This window comes from Salmo salar, unplaced genomic scaffold (assembly GCF_965601325.2).
Source record: "Salmo salar unplaced genomic scaffold, fSalSal1 ptg000536l, whole genome shotgun sequence".
In the NCBI taxonomy this organism is placed as follows: domain Eukaryota; kingdom Metazoa; phylum Chordata; class Actinopteri; order Salmoniformes; family Salmonidae; genus Salmo; species Salmo salar.
In genome coordinates this window covers 1172022-1180115 of record NW_027675413.1, presented here as the reverse complement: position 1 = coordinate 1180115, position 8094 = coordinate 1172022, and the positions used below count along the sequence as shown (strand labels likewise).

Here is an 8094-nt window from a genome sequence, read left to right as displayed (position 1 = left end):
ACAGTCAGCTACATTTTGGAGTGATGCATTTAAATTTAGGGGTCCCTAAACAAAGGAACATAACACTTATTTGTCATCACTCATCGATATCATGTTGAAATCAATTGTGCGAGAGGAGGGAGATGAGGTTGCACGTCCTGTTAAAACTAACAGCTCAAAAACCACACGGAATCTGGGAATAATGTGTACATCCCTGGTTAGAGGACAACTGGTAGAAAACAGCTGGCTACATTTTGATTCAAGTGGGTCACCAATGCTGTAAATGTAACACAGCTCTTTTTTTGTTAGTCACTTTTTGTTAAATCACATAAATAGTAACTCTTCCATTTCAGAGCCTGGATTTTCCCCCTGAGGCTAATATCCATATCATGTTGAAATCAATAGAACAGGGGACAAACGTTTAGGGTTCTACATTGTGACATCATTAAAATACTCCTTCTACAATGTTAAAACATTCTACATTGTGACATCATTAAAATATATTGATATCATTTAACAACTCCTTCATGTATTTTCTGATATTTGATCAGAGGTCTTTTATCAGATTATCTCTGGTCACAGCTATAAGGCTGTGTGTGTTCTCTTGTGTACTGTCAGCTCTCCAGATCGACCAAAACTCTTCCCACAATGATTACAGCTAAAAGGTTTCTCTCCTGTGTGTATTCTCTGGTGCACTGTCAGCTCTCCAGATCGACCAAAACTCTTCCCACATTGATCACAGCTATAAGGTTTCTCTCCTGTGTGTATTCTCTGGTGCACTGTCAGCTCTCCAGATCGACCAAAACTCTTCCCACACTGATCACAGCTAAAAGGTTTCTCTCCTGTGTGTGTTCTCTGGTGTAAAGTCAGAGAGCCAGACTTACTAAAACTCTTCCCACATTGATCACAGCTATAAGGTTTCTCTCCTGTGTGTATTCTCTGGTGCACTGTCAGCTCTCCAGATCGACCATAACTCTTCCCACACTGATCACAGCTAAAAGGTTTCTCTCCTGTGTGTGTTCTCTGGTGTAAAGTCAGAGAGCCAGACTTACTAAAACTCTTCCCACATTGATCACAGCTATAAGGTTTCTCTCCTGTGTGTATTCTCTGGTGCACTGTCAGCTCTCCAGATCGACCATAACTCTTCCCACACTGATCACAGCTATAAGGTTTCTCTCCTGTGTGTATTCTCTGGTGTAGAGTCAGCGTGCTAGATGCAGCAAAACTCTTCCCACATTGACCACAGCTATAAGGTTTCTCTCCTGTGTGTGTTCTCTGGTGTAAAGTCAGAGAGCCAGACATACTAAAACCCTTCCCACATTGATCACAGCTATAAGGTTTCTCTCCTGTGTGTGTTCTCTGGTGTAAAGTCAGAGAGCCAGACATACTAAAACCTCTTCCCACATTGACCACAGCTATAAGATTTCTCTCCTGTGTGGGTTCTCTGGTGTAAAGTCAGAGAGCCAGACTTACTAAAACTCTTCCCACATTGATCACAGCTATAAGGTTTCTCTCCTGTGTGTGTTCTCTGGTGCACTGTCAGATCTCCAGATCGACCAAAACGCTTCCCACACTGATCACAGCTACAAGGTTTCTCTCCTGTGTGCGTTCTCTGGTGTCGAGTGAGAGTGCTAGGTGCAGCAAAACTCTTCCCACATTGACCACAGCTATATGGTTTCTCTCCTGTGTGTGTTCTCTGGTGTAAAGTCAGAGAGCCAGACTTACTAAAACTCTTCCCACATTGATCACAGATATAAGATTTCTCTCCTGTGTGTGTTCTCTGGTGTAATGTCAGCTGGCCAGATTGAACAAAACTCTTCCCACATTGACCACAGCTATAAGATGTCTCTCCTGTGTGGATTCTCTGATGAATTTTAATGCCTGATGAGGTGAATCTCTTCCCACAGTCAGAGCAGCAGTGAGTTCTCTTCCCTGTGGATCTCTGCAGGTGTTTCTTGAGGTGTTCTGATGTGGAGAGACTCTTCTCTGCCTCGTCAGCATCATGAGGTTGTTGAGGCTCCCCAGAGGATCCACGATAGTCCCGTCTCTCTCCTGTGTGAACAACAAAGTCAGACAGATGATTTAAAGGCCCACAACAGCAGAAATCCACTGTAAAAGGTGATGCCAACAGCGTAGCCATGATGTTATACAACAATTGACGTCTGTAATGAATGTTAACATGATTTAACAATTGTCTTAAAATGAGCAAGAATAGTCATATTTTGTCTTGTTTTCACATTAGTAGTAAAACCGATGATTGTAGGCTAGAAAGAAATTATTAAAGTTGTTGAAACCCTAAGCAATGTGCCAGACGACTTTGGTCTCCAATATAGGCCCCTTTCTGTGTTTGCTAAAATTGCGGCACGAGGGCAAAGCACACAATTTGGTTGCAGAAACTCATCCCTGCTAATGAGGAAACGGCTAGTTATGGATGTAGTATATCTGGTAATGAGGAAACCACTAGTTATGGATGTAGTATATCTGGTAATGAGGAAACCACTAGTTATGGATGTAGTATATCTGGTAATAAGGAAACCACTAGTTACGGATGTAGTATATCTGGTAATGAGGAAACCACTAGTTATGGATGTAGTATATCTGCATGGAGCAAAAATGGTGAGCAAAGATTTTAGCACAAGATCAGGAGTGCTACTCAAGGAAACTCACATTAAGCTCTGTGTCTATTTACTAATTCACCACCGTGGGGGAAAACTCAGGGGAGTTCTCATAGGCTGACAGCAAAAATAGCCTCCATTTGCAGGTTGCTTATGAGTGCATTTCACATTACTTTTGGATTATAATTGTAAGGCTCGCTTGAATCTCCTGCTTAATATGTTTGTGTTATTGTCGCAAATCAACTGCTTTATACTTAAAAAACACTTCAACCAGTAAAATGCTCCTTGGCTAGCTTTTCCATCAGCCTGACAATGAGGGTTTGTACACTAAGTGTTTAACAAACAATAACAGTAATTTTTTTCTTCACATCAAAAAGCAAGTAAACAAAGTCTAATCAAAATCAATTGCAAATGAGAATAGTTCCTCAAAGTATTTAAAAAATATATTTCCAGCTCTCACCCTTTCGATAACCACTCAGCATTAAAGGGACAAATGTAATTCTCTGATCCTGTGGAAATGTCATAAAATACCTGATTACTTCTTATCCTTTGAACAAATAGCCTACAGCTGTGTCTGTCCCAAACTCACTGGCCGGGAAACTCTGAGGGCCCAGAATATTTTATACAATGTTGCAAGCTTGCTATCACAAGTTTAGGAGGACCCAGTTGATAGTTGATATGTTTTAAGTTCGTTGTAGACAGGCCATGTGCAGCCAAAGTGATTTATAGGATATTTATTACCTGCAGGCTGCAATGTTTTTATTTGTTGGCTTTATGTAGGTTATTTTTACATAGTTGGCAATAAAAATTCCTTTTAGATTTGTATAATTTTCTTTTAGATTTAGATAGAATGTAGATTAATCACAGACAATGATTTTAAAATCTTCCATGAAAATGTGCATATGAAAATCCTAACTGGCACCAGATCAGTAGAAATGGTCAGATAAATTGCCACTCGAAATGGAAAAGGTTCGAGTCATCCCTCGAGTCATTTGTCTGTCTTAATTATTTGGTCAAACAGTGTGCTTAAAGCATCAGACCAGTTCAGTACATATAGTTGATTTTATTAAAACACATGGGTTGTGTCTATATATGGAAAAATATACATAACATTTCAACCAATCGATTGGTAGAAAGAACAGATGACTCTTGGTTGACCAAGATGTATTTTAGGTGGGGACAGCACTAGAACATGATGTTGGGGACAGCACTAGAACATGATGTTGGGGACAGCACTAGAACATGATGTTGGGGACAGCACTAGAACATGATGGTGGGGACAGCACTAGAACATGATGGTGGGGACAGCACTAGAACATGATGTTGGGGACAGCACTAGAACATGATGTTGGGGACAGCACTAGAACATGATGTTGGGGACAGCACTAGAACATGATGTTGGGGACAGCACTAGAACATGATTTTGGGGACAGCACTAGAACATGATTTTGGGGCCTCTGAGTGGTGCAGCGGTCTAAAACACTGTATCTCAGTGCTTGAGGCGTCACTACAGACACCCTGGTTCGAGTCCAGGCTGTGTCACAACTGGCCGTGATTGGGAGTTACAGTGAGGGAAAAAAGTATTTGATCCCCTGCTGATTTTGTACATTTGCCCACTGACAAAGAAATGATCAGTCTATAATTTTAATGGTAGTTTTATTTGAACAGTGAGAGACAGAATAACAAAATAATCCAGAAAAACACATGTCAAAAATGTTATAAATTGACTTGCATTCAATGTTTGGGGCATCGCGACAGGTTACCTATTTTGATGTGATATGAAAGTATTGTGTGAAATTATTTTGATGTGAAAGTATTTTAAACAATTTTGATGTGATATGAAAGTATTATTTGAAATAATTTTGATGTGAAAGTATTTGAAATAATTGATGTGATATGAAAGTATTATTTCAAATAATTTTGATGTGATATTTAAGTATTGTGTGAAATTATTCTGAATTGATATGAAAGTACAGCGATTTATGTTTCTAGAAACGTATCGCAATTGAGAATCGATTCACATTTAGATGGATTATTTGACTATTTTAGCTGCCAGAGCCAGTCTACCTCTGAAAATAACATTCAGTCCTTGGACCTTGAGGAGTAACGGGGGCAGCAATCAGCAGTAGAAACAATAACAAAGCGTACTCCCTGCCCGTTTCGGTAACAAGCTGAGGGATGGGGCTGGAGAAATGTAACCATCCATGATATCAACATTCTAGTTTTAACCATGTTTTGAGGATATACAGTGTTTGTTTATATTTACTGACAAACATTGGAGTAAATAAAAGCTTATATTTTGGGTTCTGATGGGGTACGACAGTTGAACTAAGCTCATGAGGCATTTATAAGTGATTTCTTCAAGAAACAGATGGGTACATATCATTAATGTATAAGTCCCCAAATGGATGTAACAACTGCTGATTGCCCCTTTAAGATAACATCTTGGGCTAATCTAATAGGAGATATTGAGGACTACAGTATTTCAGGCATTGTCATTGGATGCATTTGATCAATTGTTAACGTTTTGTTGATGGTCCACTCTTGATGTTCTACACGTTACAGTGAAGCTTCAGCCATTCCTACAGAACAACATTAAAGTGTAGAACCCCTTTACTGCATATTGGTTCAACGACTGCAGAGACGGTACTTACTGGTGTTAAACAGATCTCCAACCTCCTCTTCTTCCCCCAAGTGACAGTCATCTCCCCCTCCTCCTCTTTCACTCCAAAAACTGCCTCCTCTTTCTCTTCTTCTTTTACTGTAACATCCTCCTCCTCTTTCACTCTGAACGCGTCTTTCTCTTCTTCTTTCACGGTAACAGCCTCACCTTCTACTTGTTTTTGTATTGTAACATCTTTCTCTTCCTCCTCCTCTTTCACTAGAGCTTCTTTCTCCGTCCAGCAGACCTCCTCTTCTTTATCAGGAGGAGAGTAGCTTAGTGAACTCATGGTCGGTATGTTAGCATTAGCGACTAGCTTAGTTCTAAGCTAACTTAGCAAACCAGCTAGCTGACAAACAACGTAAATATATCATTAAATGGGCCAACAAGTACATACGACAGAAGTGTGTTTAATACACAGCGACTAATATACACCAAAACAGTGTAAAGAGCGTGAATGTTGTAGCTATGTTTGTTAGAAAGCTACCGACGTGTCTGACTAGCTGTTGTTGTTGAAGGAGCGTCCCGTCCACTAGATTATACGTCACACTGGCAGCATCGCCTGAACCTAAAAGACGCACATCGCCATCTGCTGACTGGACTGGGCAACGCAGTTGAGGAACCAAACGTTTATTTTTCATTTATTTCATAAAAGTTTAATATTATATTAAGTCGTTCAAAGAGAAGCATGTGTTGATTGATTAGTTTTTAATGAGTGAGAAATTAAAACAAACTTTAAACCCACTACATATTTGCTTTGAACCATACTTCTGACATGGATCATTTTGACCCCAGAGGCATATCTTTTATCATAGCCAAAATGTAGTTTATTCAATTCTTCATGACTTTGTCAATCAACTTGTTCTTAATAAATCTAAATCATGGTTTAGTGTTTCTATGTCAATATGGACTTTTAACAAATTAAAATCCTTTGGAGTCATTTTGACCCCAACCAAAAGCACCTTTGATAAATAGGACGTTTATTTCAAATCAAATCACATTTTATTGGTCACATACACGTGTTTAGCAGATATTATTGCAGGTGTAGTGAAATGCTTGTGTTTCTAGCTCCGACAGTACAGTAATATCTAACAATTAATATCTAACAATATCACGACATAGACCCAATACACACAAATCTAAGTATTTGAATCTAGGTTTCTCTGTAGACATGATCCATGCCACCAGAGGGTGGAGGGGCTCCTGTATCAGTGGTTTTGACCAGATAGACACATGCAGACACACAGTATAGTGCCTCCCATGTACTCTCCTAAGATTGGACTTTTCTATACCACGTATCACATGACAGTGTACAAAACTGCCAATGATAGAAAACTCTGCCAGCGGTTTACAATGCATTTGTTAAGTATTCAGACCCCTTCACTTTGGAGGAGAGAGCAGCTGTAACACAGCACCTGGTCTAGTTCATGACATTGAGGAGGAGAGAGCAGCTGTAACACAGCACCTGGTCTAGTACATGACATTGAGGAGGAGAGAGCAGCTGTAACACAGTACCTGGTCTAGTTCATGGCATTGAGGAGGAGAGAGCAGCTGTAACACAGTACCTGGTCTAGTTCATGACATTGAGGAGGAGAGAGCAGCTGTAACACAGTACCTGGTCTAGTTCATGACATTGAGGAGGAGAGAGCAGCTGTAACAGTACCTGGTCTAGTTAGTGACATTGAGGAGGAGAGAGCAGCTGTAACACAGTACCTGGTCTAGTTCATGACATTGAGGAGGAGAGAGCAGCTGTAACACAGTACCTGCTCTAGTTCATGACATTGAGGAGTAGAAAGCAGCTGTAACACAGTACCTGGTCTAGTTCATGGCATTGAGGAGGAGAGAGCAGCTGTAACACAGTACCTGGTCTAGTTCATGACATTGAGGAGGAGAGAGCAGCTGTAACACAGTACCTGGTCTAGTTCATGACATTGAGGAGGAGAGAGCAGCTGTAACACAGTACCTGGTCTAGTTCATGGCATTGAGGAGGAGAGAGCAGCTGTAACACAGCACCTGGTCTAGTACATGACATTGAGGAGGAGAGAGCAGCTGTAACACAGTACCTGGTCTAGTTCATGGCATTGAGGAGGAGAGAGCAGCTGTAACACAGTACCTGGTCTAGTTCATGGCATTGAGGAGGAGAGAGCAGCTGTAACACAGTACCTGGTCTAGTTCATGACATTGAGGAGGAGAGAGCAGCTGTAACAGTACCTGGTCTAGTTCATGGCATTGAGGAGGAGAGAGCAGCTGTAACACAGTACCTGGTCTAGTTCATGACATTGAGGGGGAGAGAGCAGCTGTAACAGTACCTGGTCTAGTTCATGGCATTGAGGAGGAGAGAGCAGCTGTAACAGTACCTGGTCTAGTTCATGACATTGAGGAGGAGAGAGCAGCTGTAACACAGTACCTGGTCTAGTTCATGGCATTGAGGAGGAGAGAGCAGCTGTAACACAGTACCTGGTCTTGTTCATGACATTGAGGAGAGAGCAGCTGTAACACAGTACCTGGTCTAGTTCATGACATTGAGGAGGAGAGAGCAGCTGTAACACAGTACCTGGTCTAGTTCATGGCATTGAGGAGGAGAAAGCAGCTGTAACAGTACCTGGTCTAGTTCATGACATTGAGGAGGAGAGAGCAGCTGTAACACAGTACCTGGTCTAGTTCATGGCATTGAGGAGGAGAGAGCAGCTGTAACACAGTACCTGGTCTAGTTCATGACATGGAGGAGGAGAGAGCAGCTGTAACACAGTACCTGGTCTAGTTCATGACATTGAGGAGGAGAGAGCAGCTGTAACAGTACCTGGTCTAGTTCGTGACATTGAGGAGGAGAGAGCAGCT

At 41.2% G+C, this 8094-nt stretch overlaps 1 pseudogene; it reads right to left on the bottom strand.

Annotated features, from left to right (window-relative positions):
• Positions 1-444: 444 nt before the first annotated feature.
• LOC145876267 (uncharacterized) overlaps positions 445-8094 on the bottom strand; it is a 48748-nt pseudogene continuing 41098 nt past the window's right edge.